This window comes from Salmo trutta, chromosome 15, assembly GCF_901001165.1.
Source record: "Salmo trutta chromosome 15, fSalTru1.1, whole genome shotgun sequence".
Lineage (NCBI taxonomy): Eukaryota > Metazoa > Chordata > Actinopteri > Salmoniformes > Salmonidae > Salmo > Salmo trutta.
The window spans coordinates 46,266,081-46,285,315 of NC_042971.1; the positions used below are offsets into that span (position 1 = coordinate 46,266,081).

Genomic DNA, 19,235 nt, shown 5'->3' on the forward strand with positions numbered 1-19,235 from the left:
TTGGAACCACCAATACTCTTCCTAGAGCTGGCCGCCCGGCCAAACTGAGAAATCGGGGAAGAAAGGCCTTGGTCAGGGAGGTGACCAAGAACCAGATGGTCACTCTGACAGAGCTCCAGAGTTCCTCTATGTAGATAGGAGAACCTTACAGAAATATAACCATCTCTGCAGCACTTCACCAATCAGGCCTTTATGGTAGAGTGGCCAGACGGAAGCCACTCCTCAGTAAAAGCACATGACAGCCCGCTTGAAGTTTTCCAAAAGGCACCTAAATGACACTCAGACCATGAGAAACAAGATTCTCTGGTCTTATGAAACCATGATTGAATTTTTTGGCCTGAATGCCAAGCATTACGTCTGGAGGAAACCTGTCACCATCCCTACGGTGAAGCATGGTGGTGGCAGCATCATGCTGTTGGGATGTTTTTAGGCAGGTACTGGGAGACTAGTCAGAATTGAGGGAAAGATGAACGGAGCAAAGTACAGAGAGATCCTTGATGAAAACCTGCTCCAGAGTACTCAGGACCTCAGACTGGGGCGAATGTTCACCTTCCAACAGGACAATGACCCGAAGTACACAGCCAAGACAACGCAGGAGTGGCTTCGGGACAAGTCTCTGAATGTCCTTGAGTGGCCCAACCAGAGCCCGGACTTGAACCCATCTGGAGAGACCTGAAAATAGCTGTGCAGCGACACTCCCCATCCAACCTGACAGAGCTTGAGAGTATCTGCAGAGAAGAATGGGAGAAACTCCCCAAATACAGGAAGAAGACTCAAGGCTGTAATCGCTGCCAAGGGTGCTTCAACAAAGTAACTTAGTAAAGGGTTTGAATACTTATGTAAATATGATATTTCAGTAGTTTATTTTTTAGACATTTGCAACAATTAAAAAAATATATATTTGTCATTATGGGTTATTGTGTGTAGATTGATGAGAAAAAAAACAATTTAATCAATTTTGAATAAGTCTGTAATGTAACAAAATGTGTAAAAAGTTAAGGGGTCTGAATACTTTCCAAATGCACTGTATACAGTATATAGCTACGTCTCTTTGGGGGGATTTTAGTTTTCTGTCAAAAAAGACTGTAAAATCACCAGGAATTCATCTTAAAATTAGTTTATTTTGGAAATTTGTTCCCAAGTATTCCCACAAATAAAAAATAGACCAGTTTCTTTCTCAGTGTAATCAAGATAACAAATTATTGTTATTTTCAAATACAAATATTTATTTTTGGGCATAGTTGTGGTCAACTTGCAGTGTACAAATTCTATTATAATTATGTTCCGGCCCCTAACCATCTTCTCTGACAAAAATCAGCCCGTCTCTGAATCTAGTTGCATACCCCTGCACTACATATTGTAGTATCCCTCGATCATGTGTAGCAATTACGATAGAGTTTTATAGTATACTGTAGAATACTACGTATTATCCACCAAAACACACTGTTGTAAATATTACATTAATGACCACAAAAACACTCCAGTTTTTAACAATAGTAATACTACAGTATTTAACTTGCATTTACATTTACATTTACATTTACGTCATTTAGCAGACGCTCTTATCCAGAGCGACTTACAAATTGGTGCATTCACCTTATGATATCCAGTGGAACAACCACTTTACAATAGTACATCTATATCTTTTTTGGGGGGGAGGGTAGGGGGGAGGGTTAGAAGGATTACTTAATCCTATCCCAGGTATTCCTTAAAGAGGTGGGGTTTCAGGTGTCTCCGGAAGGTGGTGATTGACTCCGCTGTCCTGGCGTCGTGAGGGAGCTTGTTCCACCATTGGGGTGCCAGATCAGCGAACAGTTTTGACTGGGCTGAGCGGGAACTGTGCTTCTGCAGAGGTAGGGAGGCGAGCAGGCCAGAGTTGGATGAATGCAGTGCCCTTCTTTGGGTGTAGGGACTGATCAGAGCCTGAAGGTACGGAGGTGCCGTTCCCCTCACAGCTCCGTAGGCAAGCACCATGGTCTTGTAGCAGATGCGAGCTTCAACTGGAAGCCAGTGGAGTGTGCGGAGGAGCGGGGTGACGTGAGAGAACTTGGGAAGGTTGAACACCAGACGGGCTGCGGCGTTCTGGATGAGTTGTAGGGGTTTAATGGCACAGGCAGCGAGCCCCGCCAACAGCGAGTTGCAGTAATCCAGACGGGAGATGACAAGTGCCTGGATTAGGACCTGCGCCGCTTCCTGTGTGAGGCAGGGTCGTACTCTGCGAATGTTGTGGAGCATGAACCTACAGGATTGGGTCACCGTCTTGATGTTAGCGGAGAATGACAGGGTGTTGTCCAGGGTCACGCCAAAGCACTTAGCACTCTGGGAGGAGGACACAATGGAGTTGTCAACCGTGATGGCGAGATCATGGAACGGGCAGTCCTTCCCCGGGAGGAAGAGCAGCTCCGTCTTGCCAAGGTTCAGCTTGAGGTGGTGATCCGTCATCCACACTGATATGTCTGCCAGACATGCAGAGATGCGATTTGCCACCTGGTTATCAGAAGGGGGAAAGGAGATGATTATTTGTGTGTCGTCTGCGTAGCAATGATAGGAGAGACCATGTGAGGATATGACAGAGCCAAGTGACTTGGTATATAGCGAGAATAGGAGAGGGCCTAGAACTGAGCCCTGGGGGACACCAGTGGTGAGAGCACGTGGTGCGTAGACGGATTCTCGCCACGCCACCTGGTAGGAGCGACCTGTCAGGTAAGACACAATCCAAGAGTGAGCCGCGCCGGAGATGCCCAACTCGGAGAGGGTGGAGAGGAGGATCTGATGGTTCACAGTATCAAAGGCAGCAGATAGGTCTAGAAGGATGAGAGGAGAGAGAGTTAGCTTTAGCAGTGCGGAGAGCCTCCGTGACTTGCATACTTGCATAATGTATGCATACTTGCATACATTACATGACCAAAAGTATGTGGACACCTCCTCGTCAAATATCTCACTCCAAAATCATGGGCAATAATATGGAGTTGGTCCCCCCTTTGCTACTATAATAGCCTCCACTCTTCTGGGAAGGCTTTCCACTAGATGTTGGAACATTGCTGTGGGGACTTGCTTCCTTTCAGCCACAAGAGCATTAGTGAGGTCGGAAGCTGATGTTGGGCGATTCCGTCGGACTGCCAGTGTGATTCATCACTCCATAGAACGGGTTTCCACTGCTCCAGAGTCCAATGGTGGCAAGCTTTACACCACACCAGCTGACGCTTGGCATTGTGCATGGTGATCTTAGGCTTGTGTGCAGCTGCTCAGCCATGGAAACCCATTTCATGAAGATCCTGACGAAAAGTTATTGTGCTGATGTTGCTTCCAGAGGCAATTTGGAACTCGGTAGTGAGTGTTGCAACCGAGGACAGATGTTTTTACGCTCTATGCTCTTTAGCACTTTGGGGCGACAGGTAGCCTAGTGGTTAGAGCTTTGGGCCAGTAACCGAAATGTTGCTAAATCAAATCCCCGAACTGACAAGGGGAAAATCTGTCATTCTGCACCTGAACAAGGCAGTTAACCCACTGTTCCTAGGCCTTCATTAAAAGCACTCAGCAGTCTCATTCTGTGAACTTGTGTAGCTTATGTTTCTAGCAGGTCAGAAATTGTACAAACTGACTTGTTGGAAAGGTGGCATCTTATGACTGTGCCACGTTGAAAGTCACTGAGCTCTTCAGTAAGGCCATTCTACTGTCAGTGTTTGTCTATGGAGATTGCATGGCAGTGTGCTCGATATTATACACCTGTCAGCAACGGGTGTGGCTGAAATAGCCGAATCCACTCCTTTGAATGGGTGTCCCATAACCAAATTTGTGCCACCCATGAGTGAGAAACCTACATGCCATGTATAGACCATATGTTGTGTTCCCTACAGGTTATAGAAAAGCTCTGTACTATCCATTCAGACGCTAGTCCTACCTACATTCAGTTTATGGATCATTTGCTCTTTCAGTATTTGTCCAGTAGGTTTCCTCAAGGAGAAAGCCTTCACTTCTCTGTCAAAGATAATACAACTAAAACACTATAGTTAAAACTTCAATATACTACAGTAATGTCTGCAAACACACTACAATAAACAGTACAGTAAAGTGCACAAAAACAATACAGTGAATAGTACAGTATATAAACACAGTAATACTACAGAATTTATACCATGGTATACTATAATATTTTTTCATGTGGGTGATGACAGGCAGCTCTACACACTCAAAGTTCACACACTGCAGATATGGACATAGCAACACATAATAAGTCACTGATAACAGCTACTTTATAATACGCTCACTCACAGCTACACACACACTGGATCTCACTTACAGTAGAACTGTTGCTCCATAGACCCATATAACAAATAGAAATGTATTTTCGATAAAATATTGTCAATGGGTATCATTGCAAAAATCCTTTATATTCCATGTTATCCTGTATACATCTACAAACATAGCTGTAAATGTATATATCTAACAGTATTTTCTCAGAGAGTGAGGGCACAAGAAGACGAGAGGGAGAAAATGAGAGAGGAGTCTCCACCCAGTGTGTTGTAGCATTATGACAGCCATGTTGGATTATGTAGGTCACTGGGAGATTCTGAGAGGGTGGGGCCTAACCCCTTTAGAACAAGTGTGGCTATACTGATCATTTCAAACAGCGTCAATTCTTTCGGGCATAGACTATACAAGGTGTCGAAGGCATCCCACAGGGATGCTCGCACATGTTAACTCCAATGCTTCCAACAGTTGTGTCAAGTTGGCTGGACATCATTTGGGTGGTGGACCTTTCTTGATACACACGGGAAACTGTTGAGCGTGAAAAACCCAGCAGCGCTGAAGTTCTTGACACAAACCGGAGCGCCTGGCACCTACTACCATACCCCATGCAAAGGTACTTAAAGATATGTTGTCTTGCCCATTCATCCTCTGAATGGCACACATGCACAATCCATATTTCAATTGTCTCAAGGCTTAAAATTCCTCCTTTAACCTGTCTCCTCCCCTTCATCTACACTGACTGAAGTGGATTTAACAAGTGACATCAATAAGAGATAATAGCTTTCACCTGGATTCACCTGGTCAGTCTATGTCATGGAAAGAGAAGGTGTTCTTAATGCTTTGTACACTCAGTGTATTGCTCATATAGATGTACAGTGTACATAGACAAACATACTGACACACTACTGTAGTTATGTATGACATTGACCTGTAATTGGAATACAGGTGTGTGGGTGTGTGCATTTTTGCGTATGTGTCTTGGTAATAATCTAATTTCATGATGGATCATGTACTATTTGTTTGCCGACTGTATTAAGAGCAGAGAGTTACCAGTGAAGTGGGAACAGTGTTCATCCCTGGTCCTGAACTGTCAGTGTATTAAGAGCAGAGAGTTACCAGTGAAGTGGGAACAGTGTTCATCCCTGGTCCTGAACTGTCAGTGAGGAGTGTTGGAATCTGGACTGGTTTTAATGAAGAGTCCTGTTGGGAGGTAGGGGGCATATGTACCTCTTCCTGCTGTAGAGCTGTGTTGTGCTTTAATGATGATTACCATCAGGCCAGATGTCGGTCCCGCTGGGGGTGTAAGCGCTTTAATTAAACTGGTTTAAGATGTTTTTACTGGGTGGACTGGGAGGACCTGAAGTCTTTCAACTCTGTCAATCACCGCATTCTTATCGGCAGACTCAACAGAATTGGTTTCAAAATGACTGCCTCGCCTGGTTCACCAACTACTTCTCAGATAGAGTTCAGTGTGTCAAATCGGAGGGCCTGTTGTCCGGACCTCTGGCAGTCTCTATGGGGGTGCCACAGGGTTCAATTCTCGGGCCGACTCTTTTCTCTGTATATATCAATGATGTCGCTCTTGCTGCTGGTGATTATCTGATCCACCTCTACGCAGACGACACCATTCCGTTTTCTTCTGGCCCTTCTTTGGACACTGTGTTAACAAACCTCCAGACGAGCTTCAATGCCATGCAACACTCCTTCCATGGCCTCCAACTGCTCTTAAATGCAAGCAAAACTAAATGCATGCTCTTCAACCGATCGCTGCCCGCACCCGCCTGCCCGACTAGCATCACTACTCTGGACGGTTCTGTCTTAGAATATGTGGACAACTACAAATACCTAGGTGTCTGGTTAGACTGTAAACTCTCCTGCCAGACTCACATTAAGCATCTCCAAACCAAAATGAAATCTAGAATCGGCTTCCTATTTCGCAACAAAGCCTCCTTCACTCATGCTGCCAAACATACCCTCGTAAAACTGACTATCCTACCGATCCTTGACTTTGCCGATGTCATTTACAAAATAGCCTCCAACACTCAACTCAGCAAATTGGATGTAGTCTATTACAGTGCCATCCGTTTTGTCACCAAAGCCCCATATACTACCCACCACTGCGTCCTGTATGCTCTCGTTGGCTGGCCCTCACTTCATATTCGTCGCTAAACCCACTGGCTCCAGGTCATCTATAAGTCTTTGCTAGGTAAAGCCCCGCCTTATCTCAACTCACTGGTCACCATAGCAGCACACACCCATAGCACGCACTCCAGCAGGTATATTTCACTGGCCACCCCCAAAGCCAACTCCTCATTTGTTTGCCTTTCCTTCCAGTTCTCTGCTGCCAATGACTGGAACGAATTTCAAAAATCACTGAAGCTGGAGACTTATATCTCCCTCACTAACTTTAAGCATCAGCTGTTAGAACAGCTTACCAATCACTGCACCTGTACACAGCCCATCTGTAACTAACCCCCCCAACTACCTCATCCCCATATTGTTATTTCTGTTTTTGCTCCTTTGCACCCCTGTTTCTCAACTTGCACATTCATCTTCTGCACATCTATCACTCCAGTGTTAATGCTAAATTGTAATTTCGCCACTATGGCCTATTTATTGCCTTACCTCTCTAATCTTACGACAATTGCACACATGGCAGGTAGCCTAGTGGTTAGAGCATTGGACTTGTAACCGAATGGTTGCAAGATTGAATCCCCGAGCTGACAAGGTAAAAATCTGTTCTTCTGCTCCTGAACAAGGCAGTTAACCCACTGTTCCTAGGCCAGAATTGAAAAAGAGAATTTGTTCTTTACTGACTTGCCTAGTTAAATAAAGGTAAAAACGGTATATTGATTTTTCTCTTGTGTTATTAACTGTACGTTTGTTTATCCGTGTTGACTGTACGTGTTGTTTGTGTCGCACTGCATTGCTCTATCTTGGCCAGGACGCAGTTGTAAATGAGAACCTTTTCTCAACTGGCCTACCTGGTTAAATAAAGGTGAAATAAAAAATATATGTATATAACATCCATTACACACCCACACAGCCGAGTCAAAGGCCAACCTGACTTTAGCTGAGATCAAGTCAACTTTCCTACATTGATTTAGGGGCTTCACCAGACAAACACAGACTCACGCCCATGCAGATGAAAATATACAAACAAAATGAGAAAAGGAGGATTGCAAAAGAGAATCACAGCTTGGAAACGTGGAATAAAGTGGGGAAAAGAGGCAATATGACACTTTGCTGACTGAATAACTATGACCCCTTACCGACTGAGTAACTATGACCCCTTACTGACTGAGTAACTATGACCCTTTATTGACTGAATAACTATGACCCCTTATTGACTGAGTAACTATGACCCTTTACTGACAGAGTAACTATGACCCTTTACTGACTGAGTAACTATGACCCTTTATTGACTGAATAACTATGACCCCTGACTGACAGAGTAACTATGACCCTTTACTGACAGAGTAACTATGACCCTTTACTGACTGAGTAACTATGACCCTTTACTAACAGAGTAACTATGACCCTTTATTGACTGAGTAACTATGACCCTTTACTGACTGAGTAACTATGACCCTTTATTGACTGAGTAACTATGACCCTTTATTAACTGAGTAACTATGACCCTTTACTGACTGAGTAACTATGACCCCTTACTGACTGAGTAACTATGACCCCTTACTGACTGAATAACTATGACCTTTTATTGACTGAGTAACTATGACCCCTTACTGACTGAGTAACTATGACCTTTTATTGACTAATTATGAGCCTGCAGATGGGGCCTTTGTTGGATATGAGCCTCAACTAAAATGAATGTGCTTGCGTGTATGTGCCTGCTTGTGTATTTGAGGACACATGCTGCTGCTACTACCTCCTAGTCCATTCCAACACATCAGCAGGACTGGCTGTCTTCTGCATGCACTACACGCTCCTCCATTGTCCCCCTGCTCAAAGGCTAAGGAAGAAGGGCCAAGGGGGCTGGGGGCAGGAGCGATGTCCGCGGTGCTAGTGGCTGGGGGCAGGGGGGAGGTCCGAGGAGTTAGAGGCTGGGGGCAGGAGGCAGGAGGGGGGGCCAAGGGGCTAGACGCGAGGGGCAGGAGGGAGGGCTGAGGGGCCGGAGTCTGGGGGCAGGAGGGATGGCCGAGAGGCTAGAGGCTGGTGGTAGGATGGAGGGCCGAGGAGGCTGGGGGCAGGATGAAGAGCCGAGGGGCTAGAGGCTGGGGGCAGGAGGGAGGGCCGAGGAGGCTGGGGACATGAAGGATGGGCCGAGGGGGCTGGGCTACCAGCTCTCACAATCTCACATCAGAATTAGAAGTTTATCCATGTTTCACAAACATCAAATATCAAAGTTGTCCCAAATGTCACATTTCAAGTGTGTAAGGTAACGTTTAGGTATTAACTCAGATTTTTTAAGGTCAGGCATTAACTCCGAATGGTTAAGGTAATGGTTGAGGTTGGGATAGGCGTAAAAAAAAAATCTCAAAAACAATTTTCTATCGCTGGATGCTTGCGCCCATCCGCCAGCCCCGTCCACAACGCCCTAGCAAAACTGAAACCTACTTGAAGGTAACATTGATCTTAGAAGTGTGTACATGTGTGTGTGTGTGTGTGTGTGTGTGCTTGCATGCATGCGTGTATGTGTGTGGGTTTGGGGTTTGTGGATGACTGATTAATGGGTTTTATTCATAAAGGTTAGAATCATGGTGAATCTGAGATAGTTGTTCATAAATCCCTCTACAATTACTTTTTTTCTCCTCAAATATCTGTGCTCATTTATCAATAGGCCATGACACAGATCCAACAGACCCTGATCAGTTTTCTTCTCCGAGTCTGTCAGCCAATCACATTCAGGTCAAACAGTGTAATTGCCTAGCTTGGTCAGTTATCCCCCAAGCACTCCAATCTTGCCTATCATTTGGCCTGCTCTATTAATCACATAAACAGGCTGTAAACTGGCTTATGCATGTTGAATCGTTTAGCTGGGCCTGTGGTCCAGATGCTACAGGAGGATACGCAGCCACCCGCTGCTGCACACAAACACAGTGATTAACTTTGACATGACCCAACGCCAACGAAAGGAGGAGGATCAAAAAGAAGATGAGGAGGAGGAGGAGAAGAAGAAAAAGGAGAAGGAGGAAGAGGAGGAGGAGAAGGAGGAGGGGGAGGAGGAAGAGGAGGAGGAATAGGAAGAGGAGGAGAAGAAGGGGGAGGAAGAGGAGAAGGAGGAGGAGGTGGAGGGACAGATGGCAGTGCCCTGGATGCCAACACACGGCCCTGACAGTGAATCCAGGGTCCTCGGATATCCAGGAATAATTTGCTGTTGAGACTGTTCACTACAAAGCTATCATGCCCATTAGGGTTGAGCTGGGGTGTGGACAAGCTAGGTTTAGGGTTAGGGTTGATTGGGGTTAGCATTCTCTTTCACTACTCTCTCTCTCACACACATATATACACTGTTTCTCTATCTCTCTTACTCTCTCTTTTTCTCTCCATCTCCTCTCTCTCTCTTTCTCAGGAGATAATTAGTCCCCAATCGATGTTCATACTGAGACATTTAACAAGACTTCATTACACTGTGACAGAGTCTCTGTAATCAAATAGACAGATAGTATCACTTTCCAACACGCTTATGCCACCACGCGCTGTACACTTGCATGATACAGAAGCAACCCCCATCTCTTGTTGGAAGTTACAGACCTCTCAGTGAGACTGTGCGTGCTGGTTTTGAAACCTCACACTAAAGATATAAATATGTGTTTATACACTTGAGACTGAAGAGTACAGACAGAAAGTACAGATACACTACTGCCTGGTATATAATGGTACAATGGTGGCCGACTAAGGGATTACCCAACCAAAGAATCACGCTGAGGTGAGAAACAACCTCAGAGGAAGGACATGAAATCCTAGATTATATCAACGAGGACAGTAAAGAGAATCAGATGGTTACACGGGAAACTCTACCAGCAAAGTAGAACTTACACCTGTTGACTTTCTGTACATGCAGTTCACTGACAACCCCAGGATCCACTGAACTCAAACAATGAAATAAGAGTAGGCACAATGCTTCTAGAACGGCTGTAACATTTCCGCAGAGACTATGTCCCTCCCACAGGGAATATTACCATACACTCAGTTTAAGTGGTATGTTTCCTTTATCGGATACACACAGACCTAGGGCCAGGGGACAGTGGAAAGATACAGTAAGACTAATAGCCCTTATGCACATTCCATGAACGAACGTTCTAAGCACACTTCCTACCAGTCTGGCAATGTAATGGTCCTGTGTATAGCTGGTGTAGAGAGTCAGGCGCAGGACAGCAGATATGAGTACCGTAATTTCCGGACTATTAAGCGCACCTGAATATAAGCCGCACCCACTGAATTAAAAAAATATATATTATTTTTCACATAAATAAGCCGCACATGTCTATAAGCCGCAGGTGCCTACCGGTACATTGAAACAAATGAACTTTACACAGGCTTTAACGAAACACGGCTTGTAACAAAAAAAAATAATTAGCAGTAAGCTTTAGTTGTCTTTTTGCACTGAGTCAATTCCTCACGCTGCTGTTTCCAACGTCTTATCATCGACTCATTAAGACCAAGATCCCGTGCAGCAGCTCTATTTCCTTTTCCAACAGCCAGATCAATCGCCTTCAACTTGAAAGCTGCATCACATGCATTTCTCCGTGTCTTTGCCATGATGAGGGTGACAAAATGACTACCGTAATCAGAATGATGGGAAGTTTGAGAGCGCTCGATTTAATCTAAACAGTAAACCAAAAAGTTGTTTGACCTTAACCCGTTCGGCAATTTCATTGGTCTAATGAAAGCTTCATGCCGCCAAAAAACTGAACACATCACAGAATGTGTTTTAAAAAAAAAAAAAAAGTAAAGCGGGAAAAATCCATATATTAGCCGCGTCATTGTTTAAGCCGCGAGGTTCAAAGCGTGGGAAAAAAGTTGCGGCTTATAGTCCGGAATTTACGGTAATCAACGTATTTTACTCAAAATACACAAATACAAAGCAAGATGGCGAGCCCACAAAAACGGACCGATATACAACGAACAATTACTCACAAACAAACATGGGGGAACAGAGGGTTAAATAATGAACAAGTAATTGGGGGATTGAAACCAGGTGTGTAAGACAAATCAAATCAAATCAAATCAAATTTATTTATATAGCCCTTCGTACATCAGCTGAAATCTCAAAGTGCTGTACAGAAACCCAGCCTAAAACCCCAAACAGCAAGCAATGCATGTGAAAGAAGCACGGTGGCTGGGAAAAACTCCCTAGGAAAAACTCCTGAGAAAGGCCAAAAACCTAGGAAGAAACCTAGAGAGGAACCAGGCTATGACGGGTGGCCAGTCCTCTTCTGGCTGTGCCGGGTGGATATTATAACAGAACATGGTCAAGATGTTAAAATGTTCGTAAATGACCGACCAGCATGGTCAAATAATAATAATCATAGTAATTGTCGAGGGTGCAACAAGCACGTCCGGTGAACAGGTCAGGGTTCCGTAGCCGCAGGCAGAACAGATGAAACTGGAGCAGCAGCATGGCCAGGTGGACTGGGGACAGCAAGGAGTCATCATGCCAGGTAGTCCTGAGGCATGGTCCTAGGGCTCAGGTCCTCCGAGAGAAAGAAAGAAAGAGAGAAAGAGAGAATTAGGGAGAGCATATTTACATTCACACAGGACACCGGATAAGACAAGAGAATACTCCAGATGTAACAGACTGACCCTAGCTCCCCGACACATAAACTACTGCAGCATAAATACTGGAGGCTGAGACAGGAGGGATCAGAAGACACTGTGGCCCCATCCGATGATACCCCCGGACAGGGCCAAACAGGCAGGATATAACCCCACCCACTTTGCCAAAGCACAGCCCCCACACCACTAGAGGGATATCTACAACCACCAACTTACCGTCCGAAGACAAGGCCGAGTATAGCCCACAAAGATCTCCGCCACGGCACAACCCAAGGGGGGGGGGCGCCAACCCAGACAGGAAGACCACGTCAGTGGCTCAACCTACTCAAGTGACGCACCCCTCCCATGGACGGCATGGAAGAACACCTGTAAGTCAGTGACTCAGCCCCTGTAAAAGGGTTAGAGGCAGAGAATCCCAGTGGGAAGAGGGGAACCGACAAGGCAGAGACAGCAAGGGCGGTTCGTTGCTCCAGCCTTTCCGTTCACCTTCACACTCCTGGGCCAGACTATACTTAATCATAGGACCTACTGAAGAGATAAGTCTTCAGTAAAGACTTAAAGGTTGAGACTGAGTCTGCGTCTCTCACATGGGTAGGCAGACCATTCCATAAAAATGGAGCTCTATAGGAGAAAGCCCTACCTCCAGCCGTTTGCTTAGAAATTCTAGGGACAATTAGGAGGCCTGCGTCTTGTGACCGTAGCGTACGTGTAGGTATGTATGGCAGGACCAAATCGTAAAGATAGGTAGGAGCAAGCCCATGTAATGCTTTGTAGGTTAGCAGTAAAACCTTGAAATCAGCCCTTGCCTTAACAGGAAGCCAGTGTAGGGAGGCTAGCACTGGAGTAATATGATCAAATTTTTTGGTTCTAGTCAGGATTCTAGCAGCCGTATTTAGCACTAACTGAAGTTTGTTTAGTGCTTTATCCGGGTAGCCGGAAAGTAGAGCATTGCAGTAGTCGAGCCTAGAAGTAACAAAAGCATGGATTAATTTTTCTGCGTCATTTTTGGACAGAAAGTTTCTGATTTTTGCAATGTTACGTAGATGGAAAAAAGCTGTCCTTGAAGCAGTCTTGATATGTTCTTCAAAAGAGAGATCAGGGTCCAGAGTAACGCCGAGGTCCTTCACAGTTTTATTTGAGACGACTGTACAACCATCCAGATTAATTGTCAGATTCAACAGAAGATCTCTTTGTTTCTTGGGACGTAGGACAAGCATCTCTGTTTTGTCCGAGTTTAAAAGTAGAAAATTTGCAGCCATCCACTTCCTTATGTCTGAAACACAGGCTTCTAGCGAGGGCAATTTTGGGGCTTCACCATGTTTCATTGAAATGTACAGCTGTGTGTCGTCCGCATAGCAGTGAAATTTAACATTATGTTTTCGAATGACATCCCCAAGAGGTAAAATATATAGTGAAAACAATAGTGGTCCTAGAACGGAACCTTGAGGAACACCGAAATTTACAATTGATTTGTCAGAGGACGAACCATTCACAGAGACAAACTGATATCTTTCCGACAGATAAGATCTAAACCAGGCCAGAACTTGTCCATGTAGACCAATTTGGGTTTCCAATCTCTCCAAAAGAATGTGGTGATCGATGGTATCAAAAGCGGTACTAAGATCTAGGAGCATGAGGACAGATGCAGAGCCTCGGTCTGACGTCATTAAAAGGTCATTTACCACCTTCACAAGTGCAGTCTCAGTGCTATGATGGGGTCTAAAACCAGACTGAAGCGTTTCGTATACATTGTTTGTCTTCAGGAAGGCAGTGAGTTGCTGCGCAACAACTTTTTCTAAAATTTTTGAGAGGAATGGAAGATTCGATATAGGCCGATAGTTTTTTATAATTTCTGGGTCAAGATTCGGCTTTTTCAAGAGAGGCTTTATTACTGCCACTTTTAGTGAGCTTGGTACACATCCGGTGGATAGAGAGCCGTTTATTATGTTCAACATAGGAGGGCCAAGCACAGGAAGCAGCTCTTTCAGTAGTTTAGTTGGAATAGGGTCCAGTATGCAGCTTGAGGGTTTGGAGGCCATGATTATTTTCATCATTATGTCAAGAGATATAGTACTAAAACACTTTAGTATCTCCCTTGATCCTAGGTCCTGGCAGAGTTGTGCAGACTCAGGACAATGGAGCCCTGGAGGAATACCCAGATTTAAAGAGGAGTCCGTAATTTGCTTTCTAATGATCATGATCTTTTCCTCAAAGAAGTTCATAAATTTATTACTGCTGAAGTGAAAGCCATTTTCCATTTGCGAATGCTGCTTTTTAGTTAGCTTTGCGACAGTGTCAAAAAGAAATTTCGGATTGTTCTTATTTTCCTCAATTAAGTTGGAAAAATAGGATGATCGTGCAGCAGTGAGGGCTCTTCGATACTGCGCGGTACTGTCTTTCCAAGCTAGTCGGAAGACTTCCAGTTTAGTGTGGCGCCATTTCCGTTCCAATTTTCTGGAAGCTTGCTTCAGAGCTCGTGTATTTTCTGTATACCAGGGAGCTAGTTTCTTATGACAGATGTTTTTAATTTTTAGGGGTGCAACTGCATCTAGGGTATTGCGCAACGTTAAATTGAGTTCCTCGGTTAGGTGGTTAACTGATTCTTGTCCTCTGACGTCCTTGGGTAGGCAGAGGGAGTCTGGAAGGGCATCAAGGAATCTTTGGGTTGTCTGAGAATTTATAGCACGACTTTTAATCTTCCTTGGTTGGGGTCTGAGCAGATTATTTGTTGCAATTGTAAACGTAATAAAATGGTGGTCCGATAATCCAGGATTATGAGGAAAAACATTAAGATCCACAACATTTATTCCATGGGACAAAACTAGGTCCAGAGTATGACTGTGGCAGTGAGTAGGTCCAGAGACATGTTGGACAAAACCCACTGAGTCGATGATGGCTCCGAAAGCCTTTTGGAGTGGGTCTGTGGACTTTTCCATGTGAATGTTAAAGTCACCAAAAATTAGAATATTATCTGCTATGACTACAAGATCCGATAGGAATTCAGGGAACTCAGTAAGGAACACTGCATATGGCCCAGGAGGCCTGTAAACAGTAGCTATAAAAAGTGATTGAGTAGGCTGCATAGATTTCATGACTAGAAGCTCAAAAGACGAAAACGTCATTTTTTTTTTGTAAATTGAAATTTGCTATCGTAAATGTTAGCAACACCTCCGCCTTTGCCGGATGCACGGGGGTTATGGTCACTAGTGTAACCAGGGGGTGAGGCCTCATTTAACACAGTAAATTCATCAGGCTTAAGCCATGTTTCAGTCAGGCCAATCACATCAAGATTATGATCAGTGATTAGTTCATTGACTATAACTGCCTTGGAAGTGAGGGATCTAACATTAAGTAACCCAATTTTGATATGTGAAGTATCACAATCTCTTTCAATAATGGCAGGAATGGAGGAGGTCTTTATACTAGTAAGATTACTGAAGCGAACACCGCCATTTTTAATTTTGCCCAACCTAGATCGAGGCACAGACACGGTCTCAATGGGGAAAGCTGAGCTGACTACGCTAACTGTGCTAGTGGCAGACTCCACTAAGCTGGCAGGCTGGCTAACAGCCTGTTGCCTGGCCTGCACCCTATTTCATTGTGGAGCTAGAGGAGTTAGAGCCCTGTCTATGTTCGTAGATAAGATGAGAGCACCCCTCCAGCTAGGATGGAGTCCGTCACTCCTCAGCAGGCCAGGCTTGGTCCTGTTTGTGGGTGAATCCCAGAAAGAGGGCCAGTTATCTACAAATTATATCTTTTGGGAGGGGCAGAAAACAGTTTTCATCCAGCGATTGAGTTGTGAGACTCTGCTGTAGAGCTCATCACTCCCCCTAACTGGGAGGGGGCCAGAGACAATTAATCGATGCCGACACATCTTTCTAGCTGATTTACATGCTGAAGCTATGTTGCGCTTGGTGACCTCTGACTGTTTCATCCTAACATCGTTGGTGCCGACGTGGATAACAGTATCTCTATACTCTCTACACTCGCCAGTTTTAGCTTTAGCCAGCACCGTCTTTAGATTAGCCTTAACGTCGGTAGCCCTGCCCCCTGGTAAACAGTGTATGATCGCTGGATGATTAGTTTTAAGTCTAATACTGCGGGTAATGGAGTCGCCAATGACTAGGGTTTTCAATTTGTCAGAGCTAATGGTGGGAGCCGTCGGCGTCTCAGACCCCACAACGGGAGGAGCAGAGACCAGAGAAGTCTCGGCCTCCGACTCCGACTCGCTTAATGGGGAGAACCGGTTGAAAGTTTCTGTCGGCTGAATAAGCGACACCGGTTGAGCATTCCTACAGTGTTTCCCTCCAGACGCCAAAGACAAAACAAATGGAAAATGAAAAGTGGATCGGCGATGGCTAGAAGGCCGGTGACGTCGACCGCCAAATGCCACCCGAACAAGGAGAGGGACCGACTTCGGCGGAAGTCGTGACAGGCAATTTGGCGCATACTATAGAACGGAAGTGAGCCTACCACTATGTCACAGTTTTTCACTAGGTGTCTTCAGGACTTGCCTCAAATTAATATTAATGATGTACATCGAATTGTTAAATCTGCCTCTGAGACTCCAGCTAGCAAGAACGAAAAGGCGTTCAAGATATAGGAAGCTACATAGACAACTATGAAGGGGAGTACCAAGTCAGTGACAGATATAATGTTAGCTAGCTACAATCATATTAGCTAGCTAGCTAATTTAACTAGTAACTGTAGCTAGTTACTAGTTTCTAGTTACTTCGTAGTTACTTCGTAAAATTATGTAATGTTGACAGACTCTACCAGGGAATGTGTGTATTTTCGTTAGCTTACTTAAAAATTATGCTTGCTAGATATATTTGCTAAAAATAATTGTTATTCATGTCTTCTACACAGTATGTAACAAAGATACATTGACAGGGGAGATCACACATAACACTTTGAGGCGGCAGGTAGCCTAGTGGTTAGAGCATTGTTCCAGTAACCGAAAGGTTGCTCATTCGAATCCCTGAGCTGACAAGGTAAAAATCTGTCGTTCTGCCCCTGAACAAGGCAGTTAACCCACTGTTCCCCGGTAGGCTGTCATTGTAAATAAGAATTTGTTCTTAACTGAATTGCCTAGTTAAATAAATAAAGGTTATATCACGGTGAGGGCTGCCTTTCACAGGTTCATGAGGAAGAGTGAAAAGCCGCACAGCATGAGAGTAGGGAAAGGTTATAGATAGCTACTAGGGACCTTGTAAAACATCTCCTGTGGGACACTGTCATCATGGTAAACATGTGTTGGAGACAGTGTCAATGTTTAATCTTATCAAAAAATAGATGTTAATGATGAATCCCAATTTAGAATTATCCACTTAACAGGTTATTTGGTAAAGATCTGTTGATGCGGTGTTTGATAATTGTGTTACCGAGACACAATGTATTCCTGTATAGTTAAATCAGCCCCTAGTTAAGAAGACTATGTTTATTGTTATTTATGGGCCACATCACTCTTGTTTCTCACTTCAGTCTTATCTTTTCTTCACTTCGCAGATGGTGTTAAAGCACTCCGTACCAGTGATAGAGGTCCAAAGCCACTGCTCCTGTGTTGCAGGAAGTGCTATGTGTAATCATGTGGTGGCCCTTCTTTACCAATCCTTCCATTAGATGGCTACAGGCTTCAGTCTTCCCAGTATGCTGACGTCCTTAACCATCAGGAGCAGTTCCACATCAAGGCATTAGAGACAACCTACGAGATGTCACACAAAGTCAAGGTTGCTACAAGGGAGCAGAGCAGCAGCCCGGAATGGCATCAGCTCAGGAAAATGAGAATAACATCCTCTCGTTTCTGAGAGGTTTGCCATGTCCGGGGAGAGACCTCGGCTGACCGCCTAGCTGAGTGGATGTTCAAGGGATCTGGTATGCAGACCATGGAGATGAAGAGGGGGCTAGCCATGGAGCCATTGGCTGTACAGCAGTACTGCACACTGAAGAATGTTAACTTCTTTCTGTGTGGCTTTGTAGTGCACCCAGATGCCCCATGGTTATGATGCTCTCCAGATTGCATCATATTTGATCCCAGTGTGAGATCACACTTTGGACTCTTAGAGGTCAAGTGCCCAAATGTACCAAGTTATGATGACTGCCCTTACCTGAAGATACAGAACGGAGAGCTGAAGTTGAAGAGATCTCATGCTTACTACTGGCAGGTGCAAGGTCAAATCCTTCTCACAGGTTGTAACTGGTGTGACATTGTCATCTGTGCACAGGAGGACATCCTAGTTGAAAGGATATATAAAGATCTACAGGTTTCAAAAACTATAAGAGAGAAGGTTGACCACTTTCATTTTACCACGACTTGCAGAAGTGTCTATCTCACACCTGAAAGTATCCCCTGCATGGGTGCCAAGTTTTGTGGTATCATCAAGTGCCAGAAGGCCATCAGGTGGGTGTAGCTTGCAAATCTAAAGATGGACTTAGAGTATTTGAATACCAAAAAAGCTCATTACTCTGATTGCTCATCTTCTCTAAGCATCAAGTAGCACTAGACATGACCTAGCTGCTATTGTAGCCTGTTTTTTTTTGTTACTGAAATTCGTATTGTAATTCACAACAACTATCATCACAGCAGTGGATTTGTTTAAAATGTTCTGTTATTTATCCTGGGAAGTGGATTTTTGGGGGTTAACTGAAAACTAATGTAAAGACAATGTGTCTACTTATGCTACGATATGCTAGCCTAGTTCGATTTTATCTTTTTTACTGCTGCTCTTTAATTACTTGTTAATTTGATCTCTTATTCTTATCCTTATTTTTGTAAACTGCACAGTTGGTTAGGGGCTCGTAAGTAAGCATTTTCACCTGTTGTATTCAGCACGTGATTAATACAATGTGATTTGATGTCACGATTCCCACCGACGGTGGCGCCCCCTCCTGCTCGGGTGGTGCTCGGCGGTCGTCGTCACCGGCCTATTAGCTGCCACTGATTCCCTTTTTGGTTTTCCCTTTTTGGTTTTGTGCACCTGTGTTTAGTTTGGTTAATTAGCGGGGCTATTTATGTTAGCTGGTCCGCTTCCGTGTTGTGCGGGATTATTCCTATTGTGACGGTTCATGTTCGTGTCGGCGCTATTTTACGCCGTGTGTGTTTTCTCCCCTGTGTTTGGGAGTATTTGTTTTGTGTGAGTGTAAATTAAATACGCCACTACCCTGTGCTCGCTGCTTCCTGTGCCTCATTCCTTCACCACGACTGCCAATCCGTTACATTTGATTTGATTTGAAATAACAATGAA

At 44.5% G+C, this 19,235-nt stretch overlaps 1 non-coding gene across 1 annotated transcript; it reads left to right on the top strand.

Moving 5' to 3' along the window:
• Positions 1-3,915: 3,915 nt before the first annotated feature.
• On the top strand, positions 3,916-3,972 carry LOC115149702 (U7 small nuclear RNA). Its single transcript, XR_003866955.1, has one exon. It is a non-coding gene; the product is annotated as a U7 small nuclear RNA (small nuclear RNA).
• Positions 3,973-19,235: the final 15,263 nt, after the last annotated feature.